The sequence below is a fragment of the Pan troglodytes genome, chromosome 10 (genome assembly GCF_028858775.2).
Source record: "Pan troglodytes isolate AG18354 chromosome 10, NHGRI_mPanTro3-v2.0_pri, whole genome shotgun sequence".
NCBI lineage: Eukaryota > Metazoa > Chordata > Mammalia > Primates > Hominidae > Pan > Pan troglodytes.
The window spans coordinates 125,159,423-125,176,843 of NC_072408.2; the positions used below are offsets into that span (position 1 = coordinate 125,159,423).

Sequence of the window (17,421 nt, forward strand, 5' to 3'; positions counted from 1 at the left end):
CACAATTCCCAAGCGTTGTGGGAGGAACTCGGTGGGAGGTGAGTGAATCATGGGGTGGGTCTTTCCCGTGCTGTTCTTGTGATACAGTCTCATGAGATCAGATGGTTTTATCAGGGGGAGTTTCTCTGCACAAGCTCTCTTTTTTGCCTGCTGCCATCCATGTAAGACATGACTTGCTCCTCCTTGCCTTCTGCCATGATTGTGAGGCCTCCCGAGCCATGTGGAACTGTGAGTCCATTAAACCTCTTTCCTGTATAAATTACCCAGCCTCAGATGTCTTTATTAGCAGCGTGAAAACAGACTAATACATCCTGTCTCTACAAATTTTTTTTTTTTTTAATTAGCTATCTGGGAGGCCAAGGCAGGAGGGTCCCTTGAGTCTAGGAGTTTGAGGCTGAGGCTGTGGTGAGCTATGATCGCACCACTGCACTCCAGACTAGGTGGCAAAGTGAGACTCTGTCCCAAAATAAATAAATAAAATAAAACTCATGAATGGTTTATTTCTGCAATTTTCCACTTTAGTATTTTTAGACCACAGTTCACCATGAGTAATTAAAACCACAGAAAGCAAGACAGGATAAGAGGGGACTATTGTATTCAAATATACATGTAAATATCTATGTTCTATTGTCACCAAAACAAAAAAATTTTTTTTAGCTGATCTAAAATCTTAAGACACAGTCCTAACTTTATCTGAGTGGTGCACTCAGAAGAAAACAAACACACTCTGCTGAGAAAATAACATTTTAAGAAATCAACACTTCACCATGTTGTTTCCTGGGCTGTTCCATCAAATTGGGAGGAAATGATCTCAACTGAAACAAAATGAAAAATGTTACTAAAGTGAAATTTGTCAGATTATATAATCATTTTGATGAATAATTATTAAATCTACAGTCAATCCCTGTCTCCTTCTTCCTATCCCCTTGGAACAGGTAGTACACAATGTGGTAACAGGAAGGGCATAAATAAGATCGGTGGATTTCATCCCTGTGTTCCCTGGTACTTTCTAAATACTTCTATTATTATAATGCTGATTTTATTATCTATACATAATGCCATGTGTTGTTGTATCTCTTTCCATGATTACTTTCTGGTGAAGCTATGAATGAGAACTGAAATATCCAAAAATGGCAAAAATAAGCATAACTATTCTTGCACACTGAGCTCTTCCTTTACAGTGTGTGGCCAAAATTATGCTTTTCATACATTATTTCATTTAATCCTCACAACAATCCTGTGAAGTAGGTATTATAATTATATCAATTTTACAGAAGAAGAAACTGAGGTTTCGGGGAGGTTAAGGGATTTGTGCAAAGTCACAAAGCTAGTAGGTGGCAGACATGTTTATCTGCCACACTCTTATTAAACATTAAACTATCCTGCCAATCCCAAACCTATGTGACAGAAACTGAAAGTAAGAAATACCAGAAACCTGGATATGCTGCTGATCATGTAAAAGAATTAGGGAAGGGCATCAATTCTAAGAATTGTGTGATACAAATGATAGCTTCCTTGACTCACTTCCAACCTTTCCTTGAACTGAAAACATGGCATTCCATTCCTGAAGGAGAATGGGACACTACTATGCACTGGGAATGTAACTGTCCCCTCCCCTCTTTTAGTAGGATAACTTGCATTACTATTTGATGGTATTGACAGGATCTCAATATCTTCTCAATTTGGTCACTTTCTTTTGTTTTCTTTTTTTGAGATGGAGTCCCGCTCTGTCGCTCACGTTGGAGTGCAGTGGCACAATCTCAGCTCACCGCAACCTCCGCCTCCCAGGTTCAAGTGATTCTCATGCCTCAGCCTTCCGAGTAGCTGGGATTACAGACTTACACCACCACGCCCAGCTAATTTTTGTATTTTCAGTAGAGACGGGGCTTCACCATGTTGGCCAGGGTGGTCTCAAATTCCTGGCCTCAAGTGATATTCCAACTTCGGCCTCCCAAAGTGCTGGGATTACAGGCGTCAGCAACAATGCCTGGCCTCAATTTGGTCACATTAAAAAAAAATGATATGGCCATGTGCAGTGGCTCACACCTGTAATCCCAGAGCTTTGGGAGGCAGAGGCAGGAGGATCTCTTGAGGCCAGGATTTTGAGACCAACCTAGGCAACACAGCAAGACTCCCTCTTTACAAAAAAAAAGAAACTTTAAAAAATTAGCCAGGCATGGTGGCACATGCCTGTAGTCTCGGCTACTGGGGAGGCTGAGGCAGGAGGATCACTTGAGCTCAGGAGTTCAAGGCAGCAGTGAGCTATGACTGTGCCACTGCACACCAACCTGGGTGACAGGGTGAGACTCTGTCTCTAAATAAACAAGCAAGCTACTACTTAGATCAGCCAGTTTAAGACTAACTAGGTTGGTTGGTGACATAAAAATGATTTCTTAATAGAATATCCAGTGACCCGAGCAACTTGCATAACTCCTACCAGTGAAACTAACCTTTAAAAAATGTTCTCAGTACATGAAATGTATTCATAAGATACTTCTAAAAATAACTCCCCACTGTAATTCCCTCCTTATGCATCTGGGCAGAGATGTCATATTTCCTTCACAAAGCTTCCTTTTATGTTGCAACAGTAAGAATCTCAATTTCAAGCTAAACCAGAACAATCTAGAACTATAAACTTTTTCATAAGACATGATTATTTGTATTAGTATGCTATATTTTATATAAATTGTCCACATGTGATGGGACATCCTTACATTTTTAGCTCAGAACTATTTTTAACTGGAAGACAAAGCAGCTGTAGTTTTAAATTCTGTCATCCTTCCCCCATCTTTTTTCTGCTAACACGTGGCTTTCCACAAAAGGGTCAGTGTGATCTTTGCAGATCAGAGATAAGGAATATGGCCACAATAAACTATAGAAGGTTAAGCACGTTTTAAGTAATTCAGGAGTTTAAAACTTGTCATCTATGTATAAAACAAGCAAACAGTTACAAGTGGTTAAATAAACATGTACAAATTAATAGGATGGAGTTTGTAACTTCTACTTTTCCCTTCAACAAGTGTCATTTTGGCAGGCAGCCATATAATCTGCAATAATCTGTCATCACGAAGCACCACCCACTTCCTCTGCTTCACCCCCATCCAAGCTATGACTGGGATATTTCTGGACTGCTAATATAACATTCAGACAATCATAAAAGGCCTCTCAATGAAAGCTGAAATTAACATAATTTGTACTTTTAAGTTTTAAACATGCATAAATCTTAAGGAAAAAGGATGTGCTATATGACATCACATTTTAAAGATTATTTGACACTTAAAATTTCCTTTTTCATACATTAGAAAGAATAGCACCCCCATTAGTAATATCCACTGCAATGCTTCTTAAATGAAAACATCCTATGCATAATTATAAGACTTAATTTACACATTTAACCTGCACAGTATTATGAGTTTGGATATGACAGTCACATGTTAGCCTATGCATTTTATTTAAACCTCATTCCAAGAGACTAGTGAAGTTGGTAAAGAAATTATTAAGGTAGCTTTCCTGATTTATAACATATTTTGCATTAACTTTTTAACATACAAATGATGACATGTCAAAAAAAAAGTATCTGTTTTCCTACTTTAACTAAATTCATTTTATGGACTATATAGTAGTCACGTAAATTGTTAATAACCTAATGGCCAACATGTTTTATTTTTATACTTTAATAAGTAGCTAACTCTATGTATTAAATTGATTTAAAAAGTTACAAAACAAAATAAATGTGACCAAACCCTCTGACTTTTCTGTCTCTAAATTTGGTATTACATTCAAGAAACAGCTCTGCTTTCTATACTATTTTCCCTTTCTGTGAATGAAGAAAAATAGGAGGCAGGCTTGTTACTTTTAAAGATCTCTAGGATGAATAGTGTGCCACTTGGAGTAGCTTGATTGTGAAATATTGTTTTAAAGTAATAATATCATCCATTAGCATAAACTGCATCCATTTAAGATGACCTTCAGTATATTTCAAGTTTTTTATTTAAAAGACTCTTCCGACAAAATTTTGGTATTGTATTTCATGCTCAGCATTTACCTTAGTTATTCAGGAGAAAGAAAAAAATTAAATTTTTTTGAAAAATTGCCACTTTTGTTTGTGGAATATCAAACTACAAATTAAATTAAATAGAGCACATGAATCCAATGACTTTTGAGGTTGATTACTCTCAGCTGGACTTTGAGCTAAGGCCATAAATATTTCACATGAAATTCAACAGAGTTTACTCATTTTTTTTAACAGTGTTTAGACACAAACCATATTTATAATAAACATTAAATGTAAAATAAAATACCAATGACACTTACTCACAGTAGATCTCAAATGCATGTCCTATATTTCCAGTTCAACATACTAAAGACTTAAAAAATTCCGTATTTAGCTACAACAATCAATACGATTTCCCCAGAGATGGCTTCATTTAAAAAACTGCCTCTTCCTCACAGGAAAGAAAAAACTGAACTTAAGTTATAAGAACACCCCAGGCTATCAGCACCTTCATCCCGAGAAAGGAAGTTATTACAGACACTTAGTTTTTTAAGTGAGGCTTAAAGAGAGTACTTCCTGGTCAGACAGCTAACGTCAACAGCAATTTATACAGCTTTGCATTTCGACATTTTAGAAAGAACTCTCTAAAAATTTTTCCAGAATTTTCCCCCCAGTACCTACAAAAGAGGAAAACTTGCTCAAGCTAATCTTATATAAAAATCTATGAAAGTCTATCAATGCTCACCGTTATGGTATCAAGTAGATATCTGAACTGGTTACTATTATTGATAATTATATCAGCTTAAGTTTTAATTATTTTACACTTAGGCACTCTCCACTCTCCCTGCATACTAGAGTAAGGTTTCATGGAACACAATATTAGAAAGAAAAGAACCAATTTACTTACAGGAGGACAACTCACCATCTCTTGATAATGAAGAAAAGGCAACTATTCTCATTTTAATTTGCAAATTGAAAGTTAATTCTCTTTTAAACTTATGTATTTAAAAATCTTCAAGAAACTTTGTACAATACTAAAAAGGAACTGCAGATAAAAACAGCGTGATCTGGGTGCCACACATTACTATCAGTATTGCAAGCTGAAGTATTTCCTGTTACAACGCCCATTGGTTCCCACAGGTGCAAGTGCCTATGGGTGGTGGCAATTCACCCTTCCTTTTGTAAGAGATCCACTAAAGGAGATTTAAGATTGGCACAAGCAATGCTAGGAACTATTCGAACAGAACTACCTTGGGCTAATACCGAGAAACACCCAAACTAGGATGATTGTGAACTGATGATTACCTAATTCAAAAAAGCTGGAGAAAGTTTATTTCAATACTTTCATTATTTTTCTAAGATGCACGATTATTAAGAATGTATGTGGTCAGGCGTGGTGGCTCACACCTGTAATCCCAGCACTTTGGGAGGCCGAGGCAGGCGGATCACCTGAGGTTAGGGGTTCAACACCGGCCTGGCCAACATGGTGAAACCCAGTCTCTACTAAAAATACAAAAATGGCTGGGCGTGGTGGCAGGAGGCCGTAATCCCAGGTACTCGGGAGGCTGAGGCAGGAGAATCACTTGAACCCAGGAGGCGGAGGCTTCAGTGAGCCAAGACTGTACCACTGCACTCCAGCCTGGGCGACAGAGTGAGACTCTGTCTCAAAAGAAAAAAAAAAAAAAAAGTATGGCTGGGCACGGTGGCTCACGCCTGTAATCCCAGCACTTTGGGAGGCTGAGGCAGGCAGATCACGAGGTCAGGAGATCGAGACCATCCTGGCTAACATGGTGAAACCTCATCTCTACTAAAAATACAAAAAAATTAGCCGGGCGTGGTGGCGGGCACCTGCAGTTCCAGCTACTTGGGAGGCTGAGGCAGGAGAATGGCGTGAACCAGGGAGGCGGAGCTTGCAGTGAGCCAAGATCGCGCCACTGGACTCCAGCCTGGGCGACACAGCGAGACTCCGTCTCAAAAAAAAAAAAAAAAGTATGTGATTTCATTCAACAAATGCTTACTAATTGGCTTCTATGTGCAGGGCACTATTCTAGGCACTAGGAATACAATAATGAACAAAATAAAGTCCCTGTGGTCATTCATATACTATTTAGTGGACTTTTGAGCATTTCATATATAATGAGGAAACTTCCATAAAGGCAGAGATTAAGAAATTTGTATGGAAATTTGGAAACTCAATTGTAGTTAGTGTAGTTACTAAGAAGCATTGTAATAAGTGGTCACCACTTTAAACCTAAACAGAACTTTTCCAGAAACTGTCACACAAAAGTAGTGTTCTTTATGTTTTAATTGTTTTTAAAAGGCCATGTTGGAGGTAAAGGCATATGTTCCAGCAGGGAAAAGGAAAAACTTCTCACTATGAGTCATCAGTGACTAAGTTATTTTAATTCAGGCTTAAAACACATTTCAAACCCAATTACTTGTACATGCAGAAAGCTGATAACAACCCTAAATTAACATCAGAAGCTTGATTTGACCAATTTTCAGGGTCAATATCAGCATCGAAGCAAAACAAATGAAATTTTTTCTCAAGGGATAATGCCCCCGTACTGAATTTTATTATTATTTTGGTCTTATTAGACTTTAATGCCTAAAAGCCATGTCATCAAGCTTCCACTAGACTTCGTTACAGTGAACAGAGTTTTCTTAGGTTTTAGCCAGAATGAGATACAGCCATCTTGGATGTATGGTGTGGTAGTAGGAATAGCTTTCATTTGCATTCAATGAAATAAAAATATAGTAAATTCAAGGCTGCTCCAAGAAAAATGTAAAACCCCGAGAGTAGAATTTGCAGATGAATACTACTCTTCCAAACTAACATTTACTTCCTTAGGATTTTTTTTTTCTTTTTTTTTCTTTTTTTTTTTTTTGAGATGGAGTCTCACTCTGTCACCCAGGCTGGAGTGCAGTGGCACGATCTTGGATCACCGCAACCTCCGCCCCCTGGGTTCAAGCGATTCTCATGCCTCAGCCTCCAAGTAGCTGGGATTACAGGCATGCACCACCACATCCAGCTAATTTTTGTATTTTTAGTAGAGACGGGGGTTTCACCATGTTGGCCAGGCTGGTCTTGAACTCCTGACCTCAAGTGATCCACCTGCCTCAGCCTCCCAAAGTGGTGGGATTACAGGTGTGAGCCACTACACCTGGCTAGGATTTTATTTCCTTATTATTTTTTAAATTTCAACTTTTATTTTAGATACGGGGGTACATGCACAGGTTTGTTACATGGGAATATTGCATGATGTTGAGGTTTGGGGTATGGATCCCATCACCCAGGTAGTGAGCATAGTCAAACTATTAATAAAAAAAAATAATAAAAAAAAAACATGCTGGTGAGGCTTCAGAGAAAAGGGACTGCTTATACACTGATGGTGCGAATGTAAATTAGTCCAGCCACTGTGGAAAGCAGTCTGGAGACTTCCTTATTTTTAAAATAATGAAACCTTTTTAGCCAACAAATTGGAGGAACTCTCAAAGTCAAATTTCTCTATTTAGTCAGTCAAGAAATATTTATTGTGCAACTACTAACTGCTAGGCACTGTTCTATGAGTTGGAGATAGAGCAATTAATAAAACAAAAATCTTTGCTTTCATAGACCCTAAAATTTAGGGGTGTCCAATCTTTTGGCTTCCCTGGGCCACAATGAAAGACGAAGAATTGTCTTGGGCCACACATAAAATACACCAACACTAACAATAGCTGATGGGCTAAAAAAAAAAAAAAGAAGGTCCATGCATAAATCTCACATAAATCTCATAATGTTTTAAGAAAGTTTACAAATTTGTGTTGTGCCCCATTCAAAGCCATCCTGGGGTACATGCAGCCTGCGGGCTATGGGTTGGACAAGTTTGCACGTAGGAATATAAGACAAACAAGCAAGAAATTCAGCATGTGAGGTGGTAAGTGCTATGGAGAAGGATACGGTAGGAAAGATGGAACAATAAGTTTATTTGTTTACAGTCGCAAATTGCCTAGATCACACAGTAAGAAAAATTGCTTTGGAAGACCAGAGTGCTAAGCCTCCCTCTCCCAGGCTCTACCTCTGACTCAAGTGAACATCCACCTTCTGTTGAAAATGACAATCTTATTTCAATTGTTGCTAATAGCTAGAGAAAGGAAAACAGGCCAGGTGTGCAGCGGCTCACATCTGTAATCCCAGAACTTTGGAAGGCCAAGGTGGATGGATCGCCTGAGGTCAGGAGTTCGAGACCAGCCTGCCCAACATGGCAAAACCCCGTCTCTACTAAAAATACAAAACACTAGCTGGGTGTAGTGGCATGCGCCTGTAATCCCAGCTACTTGGGAGGCTGAGGCAGGAGAATTGCTTGAACCTGGGAGGCGGAGGTGGCAGTGAGCCAGGATTGCACCACTGCACTCCAGCCTGGGCAACAGAGAAAGACTCCGTATCAAAAAAAAAAAAAAAAAGAAAGAAAGAGACAGGAAAACAAACTTCCAAATACCAATCTGATAAAAATACCACTTAAGGAAATAAAATAACAAATATGAAACACTGAGTCAAAGGCCACTTTAGAGAATATTATCAATGTTAAAAACGAACATACAAGTATCCATATACTTGCTACCACTGGCATCAGATTTACCAACTGTCAGGGTCACAAGTGAATTCTTCTCTTAGGAATGCACATTATCTTCACCAGCAGCAATAATTATATCTTACAATTGCACACAGAATTGTATGTATAATTATATTTAAATATTATTTTGAACCTAAAGTATTTAAATTTCCATACAATTTGACAATTAAGATACTAGTTGCAAGACACTAGGTTAGATGTATAAGACACTGTCCTTTTAAAATTAAGAATATGGATATCTAAGAAGGATAAGTACAAATCCTACAATGTAATATTAGAGAGTATTATGTAATAAGAAAAAGTACAAATCAAGTACTTAGGGAATTCAAAGCAGAGAGTAGCAAGGAGGATAATCAGAGAAGGACTCATGAAAGATGGCATTAGAGGTAGTTCTGGAAAATGAGGAACAGAAGGCATACTACGTAAAAGAAATGGAACAAAATCCTGAATGGGGCACATCACTAAGCGCTTGGCTAGTAAGAAGACCAGTCTGGTCAAGGCAGTGTGTGTGTGTGTGTGTGTGTGTGTGTGTGTGTGTGTGTGTGTGTGTGTGTGTGTGTGTGTGTCAGACAGACAGACACACACAAACAGGCTGATAGGAGCCTAAAAACAGGTTTATAGCCCGGGCGCGGTGGCTCATGCCTGTAATCCCAACACTTTGGGAGGCTGAGGTGGGCGGATCACCTGAGTTTGGGAGTTTGAGACCAGCCTGACCAACATGGAGAAACCTTGTCTCTACTAAAAATACAAAATTAGCTGGGTGTGGTGACGCATGCCTGTAATCCCAGTTACGCCTGTAATCCCAGTTACTCGGGAGGCTGAGGCAGAATTGCTTGAACCCGGGAGGCAGAGGTTGCAGTGAGTGGAGATGGCGCCATTGCACTCCAGCCTGGGCAACAAGGGCAAAACTCCGTCTCAAAAAACAAACAAACAAACAAACAAACAAATAAAACAGGTTTATAAATCTGTACTGAGTTTGGTAGGTCATGGGGAATTACTAAAGGTTTTGAACATGTGAGTGTCAAAATCAGAGCCGTACTTTAGGGAGAATAAAAGAGTAACAGTGTATCTAGGAAGAATGAAAACGAAAAGGAGACTGGAAAATTGTCACAGCTGTCCTTCCCTTGCGCCTTATTAAGGCCCTCATAAGATCCTTTGACCACTAAGAGGTATAAAGTGGAAGATGTTCTGAGTTGAAAAACCAGATCTAGGTCATAGCGGTCTGGTTTACCATGGTCTCTGTGACCTTTGGAAGTCATTTAACCTCTCTGAGTTTCAATTTCCCTATGTATGAATCTATTAATTATTCTTTTTGGAAAAAGTCAGGAGCCAGCTATGAGATTCAGCAAATGATTAGATACTAGGAGTAGAACACACACACAATATGAAATTGTTTCAAGTGATTAAAATAATAAAGAGGCCAGGCACAGTGGCTCATGCCTGTAATCCCAGCACTTCGAGAGGCCAAGGCAGGAGGATTGCTTTAGCCCAGAAGTTTGAGACCAGCCTGGCCAACACGGTGAAATCCCCCTACTAAAAATACAAAAATTAGCCAGGCATGGTGGCGGGTGCCTGTAATCGCAGCTACTCCAGAGGCTGAGGCAGGAGAATTGCTTGAATCTGGGAGGCGGATGCTGCAGTGAGCCAAGATCGCACCACTGCACTCCAGCCTGGGTGACAGAGCAAAACTCTATTTCAAAAACATAATAAACAGCTACCATTAAGCACTTCCTATGTGTCACTGTGCTTGGCACTTTAAAAAAATCACTTCACTTATTCCTTTCACAGATCCCAAGAGGTATGGATTCTTATTTTACAGTTGAGAGAACTGAGAGCTTTAATCAAGACTTCAGTAACTGCCCAGGGTCAGGCAGCAGACATAGTAAAGGGGCCAAAATAGGTGCCTAGATCTTTCCCAGTCTAAGGCCCTCTCTCCTTCCACTGTATCTTGCTGTTTTTTATGTAGCAGATGAATAATGCTAACATTTATTCTTACATTCCAAAGAAATCAGTATCTCTCTCTCTTTTTTAATTTTTTTATTTTTAGACAGGGTCTTGCTCTATCAGCCGGGCTGGAATGCAGTGGCATGATCATTGCTCATGCAACCCTCCATCTCCCAGGTTCAAGTGATCCTCCCACTTTAGCCTCCCGAGGAGCTGGGATTAGAGGCGTGCAAAACCATGCCCAGCTAATTTTTGTATTTTTTGTAGAAATGGGCGGGGGCGGGGGCGGTGTTTCACTGTGTTGCCCAGCCTGGTCTTGAACTCCTGGGCTCAAGAAATCCTCCCTCCTCCCTCATTAGCCTCCCAAAGTGCTGGGATTACAGGTGTGCCCATTGTCTCTTTAGTACCTTTTAGATATATGTATTTTAAAAAGCACTCAATGAGGGTAAGAAACAAACTGTGGACATAAATATAATCTACTAGTTTGCTGATCATTCATTAATTCACTCAATTTCCATTTACTGAGCATCTTCATACTCTGTGCTTCATACTATACTTACCACGGAGGATGCAAAGATGAATAAAACCCATCTCTGTCCTCACAAGCTAGTAAATAACACGTGTTAACAGGAAACTGCTATAAAACAACAGAAGAGAATTTTGCCAAGAGATGATGGAGGCATATTACTATAAATTTAAATCTCTGCTATTAAATCTTGACCTAGGTCATTTAAAAACTGTATGTATACGGTTTGAAAGTATTTGTGTATTTACACATACACACCCTGAAACTAAAAGCTAATGTTCAGAACAGAATAGAAAATTGGCCATGGGTTGGGCACAGTGGCTCACACCTGTAATCCCAGCACTTTGGGAGGCTGAAGCAGGCGATCACCTGAGGTCAGGAGTTCGAGACCAGCCTAGTCAATATGGCGAAACCCCGTCTCTACTAAAAATACAAAAATTAGCCGGGCGTGGTGGTTGGCGCCTGTAATCCCAGCTACTCTGGAGGCTGAGGCAGGAGAATCGCTTGAACCTAGGAAGTGGAGGTTACAGTTAGCCAAGATGGCACCACTGCACTCCAGCCTGAGTGAAAGAGCGAGACTCAATCTCAAAAAATAAATAAATAAAAAATAAAAAATAAAGAAAATTGGCTATGAACTATGATTCTGTTTAGTGTGTCTGCTGCCAAGACTAATTAAGTTATTAATGTATTTAAGAAAGCATTCTGTCTTGATTAGTGCCATCTATTGTAATGGGTAAATAAAACACATTTGAATTGTCATAGCCTTGATTGCCATGGACATAAGCCAATATCATTAGAAAGTGAAACACATAAAATTAAATATATACTGCACAGAGTCCCTGTTTGAGTGGAAATAAAAGGTTCTCTTATTGACACTCAAAAAGTAAAATTGATCCCTTCAATAAGTACTTTGATAACTGACTACAATATTAATATAAAGTATATAATGTGAGGTTGATTTCACTACCCATCATTTCACTGAGGCCAGAGGTGAAGTCAAAGGGCCCAGAACACTAGACTCCAGCATGTAAATTCCTACTGCTAGGAGTTAAAGTCACGTGGACCACACCTCTTTGTTTAATGGAACTAGGTTTTTCTAGGTATAAAATGTTTACTCCAGGCCAGGCATGGTGGCTCACGCTTGTAGTCCCAGCACTCTGGGAGGCTGAGGTGGGCGGATCACTTGAGGCCAGCAGTTCGAGACCAGCCTCACCAACATGGTGAAACCCCGTCTCTACTAAAATTACCAAAATTAGCTGGGTGACGTGGTGGGTGCCTGTAATTCCAGCTATGAGAGAGGTGGAGGTTGCAGTAAGCCGAGATGGCGCCACTGAAGTCTAGCCTGGGTGACAGAGTGAGGCTGTCTCGAAAACAACAAAAAAAATGTTTATTCCAGGCCATCTTCCTTTTCTCACACACTCTAGGGATTAAAAATGTTTATTTGTGAGACAGCTGACAAATGGTTAGGAGACTAATCTCTGATAACAAATAAAGAAATTGGCCCCTAAGTCATTCTGTTGCCAGGGAATTAGCCCTTTAACTTGCAAAGTAGAAATAACTTAGAAAGATTTTAAATATAATTCAATATCCCTAACAAATCTCAATTCAGACAGGAAAAAAATATATTAAGTTGATTTATAAAGCAGGTAACTTTAATAACGCATGTCTGGAACAAAATTTATCAATTTAATTCTATCAGTTATTACTTAAATTTGAAATAGTTTGTTTGTTTGTTTGTTTGTTTTTTTAAATTTGGTGCTTGTAGCTTGGAAATGAGGGAGATCACATTTTGGCCCATAAATTCAACATAACTAATCTATAATTATAGGTGTATAGATAAATATCACTTATGTTTCTTTTACTTAGCTGAGCCTAAGAGACAGTAAAAAAAACTTTTAATATAGCTTACAAATAATAAAGCAACCAATTAAATGGGTGATAAAGCTAAATTGTCACAAATTAAATTCCCTATGCTGATATGCAATCTTATAATATCCTACAACTTAAAACTATGAATTCAAAAACTATACATTACTGAAAAGTCGTCTTTTTTCGGAGAGTCACAAAATCCTCCCTCCCTCTCTCCCTTCTGTTTTTTTTTTTGGCGGGGGGTGGGGAGAGCGAGGGAAGAAATGAAAACTAGGGAAAAAATTATTTTAAAAAAAGGGGCACTTAATTAAGACTCTATTTTTTAAAAAAGTACCAACAGTTTTCATCTATTCCCCTATGCTACTGATATCAACAAATATGAATACTGGCCGGCAATGAAAATGTTTATTCAGGTTGGCTTAAACATTACACCAAATTAGATATCAAGGTAGTCTCTAAGATTACAATAGTTTGCCTGTATACGACTCCAGTAGTATAGAAAGTGTAAAATGTGTTATTGTATATACTGGGAAGTATTTGCATCCTGCTAAACAAAGACTGAAAACAGTTTGAGAACCAACAAGACCTTGCAATGTGTGGTTGCTGTAAGCCTTCATACGGAAATGTAAGGCTCCATCTTAACGTCTTTTGGTTATTATTATTATTTTTTGAGACGGAGTCTCGCTCTGTCGCCCAGGCTGGAGTGCGACGGCGCTATTTCGGATCACTGCAAGCTCCGCCTCCCGGATTCGAGCGATTCTCCTGCCTCAGCCTCCCGGGTAGCTGGAATTACAGGCGCCTGCCACCACGCCCGGCTAATGTTTGTATTTTTAGTAGAGACGGGTTTTCACCACGTTGGTTAGGCTGGTCTCGAATTCCTGACTTCAGGTGATTCACCCGCCTTGGCCTCCCAAAGTGCTGGGATTACAGGCGTGAGCCACCGCGCCCGGCCTGGTTATTTTTTTAACAGAAAATAGGCCGGGCGCGGTGGCTCACGCCTGTAATCCCAGCACTTAGAGAAGCTGAGGTGGGTGGATCATTTGAGGTCAGGGGTTCTAGATCAGCCTAGCCACCATGGTGAAAAACCGCTTCTAATAAAAATACAAACATTAGCCGGGGTGTGGTGGCGCACGCCTGTAATCCCAGCTACCCGGGAGGCTGAGGCAGGAGAATCGCTGGAACCAGGGAGGCGGAGGTTGCAGTGAGCCGAAATCGTGCCCCTGCACTCCAGCCTGGGCGACAGAGCGAGACTCTGTCTCAAACAAAAAAAATAAAAATAAAAGTAAAATGAAAAAAAAAAGAAAATAAAAAGTTTAAATAAACAAAAGGGCCGAGGATAGTGGGTTTATGCCTGTAATCCCAGCACTTTGGCAGGTGGAGGCGGATGGATCACTTGAGCTCAGGAGATTGAGACCAGTCTGGGCAATGTTGTGAAACCCCATCTCTACTAAAAATGGAAGAAAAAAAAAAAAGAAGAAGAAGAAAAAGCCAGGCGTGATGGTATTTGCCTGTGGTCCCAGCTACTCAGGAGGCTGAGGCAAGAGGATCGCTTGATCTTGGGAGGCAGAGGCTGCAGTGAGAGAATATCCCGCCACTGCACTCCAACCTGGGTGACAGAGCTACATACACCCTGTCTCAAATAAATTAAATAAATAAATAAGCAAGTCAAGGTACAATGATTTCATATATTTATAGCTTCTCGTAGTATAGTTTTAGTTTTTTGAAACAAATGAAAAAAATTTTCACAGAATCCCTACTCTCCTAACCCCCCAGGGAATGAAGTTATTATAGGCCTTTACTATCACTACAAATTCTACTGCAAAGAATCTCTCTTTAACGTCTCTGGATCAATACCATAATATAATGTGGTTGAAATGACTGCTTTAGTAATCACTTAGGGGAGTATCAGAGCACTTTCTTTTCTTACAAGGAAATAAATTTAATGTTTTGTCTTAAGAAACGACCATTTGTACCAGTCAGAAATGAGCTAACAAATATGGTGAAAGCATATCTGCTCAAATATTTCTATTACTTTGTAGAATTATTGATATTGAGATTCTCAATCCTTCCACAGGCCATTTCATACATTATATGCATTGCAAAATGAATATATGCCTGTTCTAAATACCCTTTTGAGTTAACTGACCTTATTTTTACTTGAATTCGATCTAGCATTCTGGAAAAATAAATTTAATGTAAAAAAATACACTCAATACATCTTAAATATAGTGTCTTATATTTTAAATCTGTATTTGCTGTTGTTGTTTCTCTCATCTGTATAATTTCTATGTCTCAGGAGAGGACTTCTAGTTAGCAGAATTTTTTTTCTTTTTGAGACGGAGTCTTGCTCTGTCGCCAGGCTGGAGTGCAGTGGCGCGATCTTGGCTCACTGCAACCTCTGACTCCTGGGTTCAAGCGATTCCTCTGCCTCAGCCTCCTGAGTAGCTGGCCCTACAGGCACACACCACCACGGCCATCTAATTTTTTGTATTCTAGTAGAGACGGGGTTTCATCATGTTGGCCAGGATGGTCTCCATCTCCTGACCTTATGATCCGCCTGCCTCGGCCTCCCAAAGTGCTAGGATTACAGGTGTGAGCCACCGCGCCTGGCCATGTTAGTGTAATTTTCATAACCACATCAAGCTGCACACTCTCTGAAGCCATAGAAGAACTGCTCTGTATCAGGTAATGTCAAATAAAATCCCTAAACAGTGCTTCTCCTCTACTTGTTATTACCCTGATAAAAATAACTTCAGTAATTTTTGTCTTGGATTTACATAGCAGTTATATGTAAGGCATCTACATTATATATTTAGGAAATAATACAACATCCCTTTATTCCTCTTAGTTGAAACTGCCTATATTGAACACTGGCAAAAGACTTCTAATAAAACACATTCTAAACCTGAAACAAAAGCGATATCTAAATAACCGACATTACATAGTAATTACATTCCTCACTATTTTCCTAAAACCATCATTTTCGATGTCTGCTTCTATAAAAAAAGAAACCAGTCCAAGAGGTGAGGAGATACAACCTATAAACATTGAAAAGGAGGTTTTAAAAATTCAAATACAAAACTGCTGGGTACAACCATAACAAAGCATGTGCATTCGAGTTTGAAAAGTAGGTAGGGCAGTATTAACATATCCTAAGTACTGTGAACGACTAGCCTCATCATTAGTTTAATTTTCACATCCCTCAGAGTAGGAGGCTGTCCCCCAACTCCCACCCCCTATTGCTTCCCACTATTTGTTTCAACCTTTTAATAGACACACTTGCCTCCCACCAGGACACACAGTGTCTGGTTTAAATAGGTTTATCTCTCTCCTTAGCTTGTCCTGGGATTACGCCTAAAGCTCAATCCTGGCAGCTTTTAGGATAAGAAATCTAATTGGAAAGAGCTCTTAGTTATGCGACTCCAAAACCTCTTTTGAAAATTTAGTTTGACCTTCCAACTATCTCCAACAGATCAAAGTTAAACAGTCCAGATTCCAAACCTAGTATAGTTCCTTTAAATGTGCATTGTAAACATTGATACTGATATGCTGCCAAATCTAAAAAAGTTTCTTAGCTCCTTGAGCTAAAATGAAAAACCAGTAGTCCAGGAAAACACAAGGGTCTATCAAAGAAATATTCTTATTAATCTAAAACACGGATCTCCAAAAGGATCCCTGTCCCTTTCAACTTCTTGTGGAGGGGGAAGTGGGGGAGGTTTGAAGAAGCCCCTTCCAACTTTTCACCTGACCTTTTCATTAAGATCAGGAAGCCCCTCGCTTTCAAGACATCCACATCAGACTCTAAGGAACGAATGCGAAGCCAGCGGGCCAGTGAGAAGAGGTCAGGCCGCGCAGGTCTCTTGATCATTCCAAGATCTTTGTCCTGCAGCCAGCCCCACCAGCCCCTCCAGCTCCTCCAGCCCATGCGTTTCACTTCGGAGATGTTTCATTACATAATCCGGCTCCGGAGTCCCCCCGGAGTCCTGGGGGCTCACACTCCACCCTCAGGGAGGTCGCTGATGCCAGACCCTGGGAGCACCTCCCCGCTCCACTCGTCTGCGCTGCAGCCGGTTCCTATTTGCCCGACGCCGCGACTGCGACCCAGGCTCCCCGCCGCAGCCGTTCTTGGGGGGGCTCCCGCAACTCAGCGGGCGCGACCCCCCGCCCGCTCCCTCGCTGCTCACGCCGGGCCCCCGCTATGTGACTGGGGGCTCGACCCGCACCCATGAAGCACCGCTCCTCCCTCAGGGTCCGCGCCTGCACCCGACGCTCAAAGCCCCTCTCGGAGTCCCACGCTCGCATGCGCTGTCCCGAGCCCTCTGGGGGTCCCCTCCCCTCACCCCGCTGTCCTGGCCCCTCTCGGGGTCACCCTGCTCCCACCCGCTGTCCCGGCCTCTCTCTAGGTGTCCTGCTCTCAGCTCCGCTGTCTCAGCCCAGCCCCCTTCCGGGACCCCTCCTCTTCTCCCACTGTC

The 17,421-nt window shown here is 40.5% G+C and overlaps 1 protein-coding gene across 28 annotated transcripts in view; it reads right to left on the bottom strand.

Moving 5' to 3' along the window:
- The window catches only part of TAOK3 (TAO kinase 3), a 223,643-nt gene that overhangs the window by 205,290 nt on the left and 932 nt on the right, over window positions 1-17,421 (bottom strand). For 3 of the 28 annotated variants that reach the window (XM_063785054.1, XM_063785052.1, XM_063785048.1), the window contains exon 1: window positions 4,315-4,533. The exons of 10 other annotated variants lie outside the window; for them this stretch is intronic. The gene's annotated coding sequence lies outside the window, so the exon portion shown is untranslated. Of the gene's footprint in view, window positions 1-4,314; window positions 4,566-4,901; window positions 5,124-17,421 lie in introns of those variants that run through there. 15 more of the 28 variants (XM_063785047.1, XM_063785042.1, XM_016924351.4 and 12 more) reach the window with 12 other exon arrangements.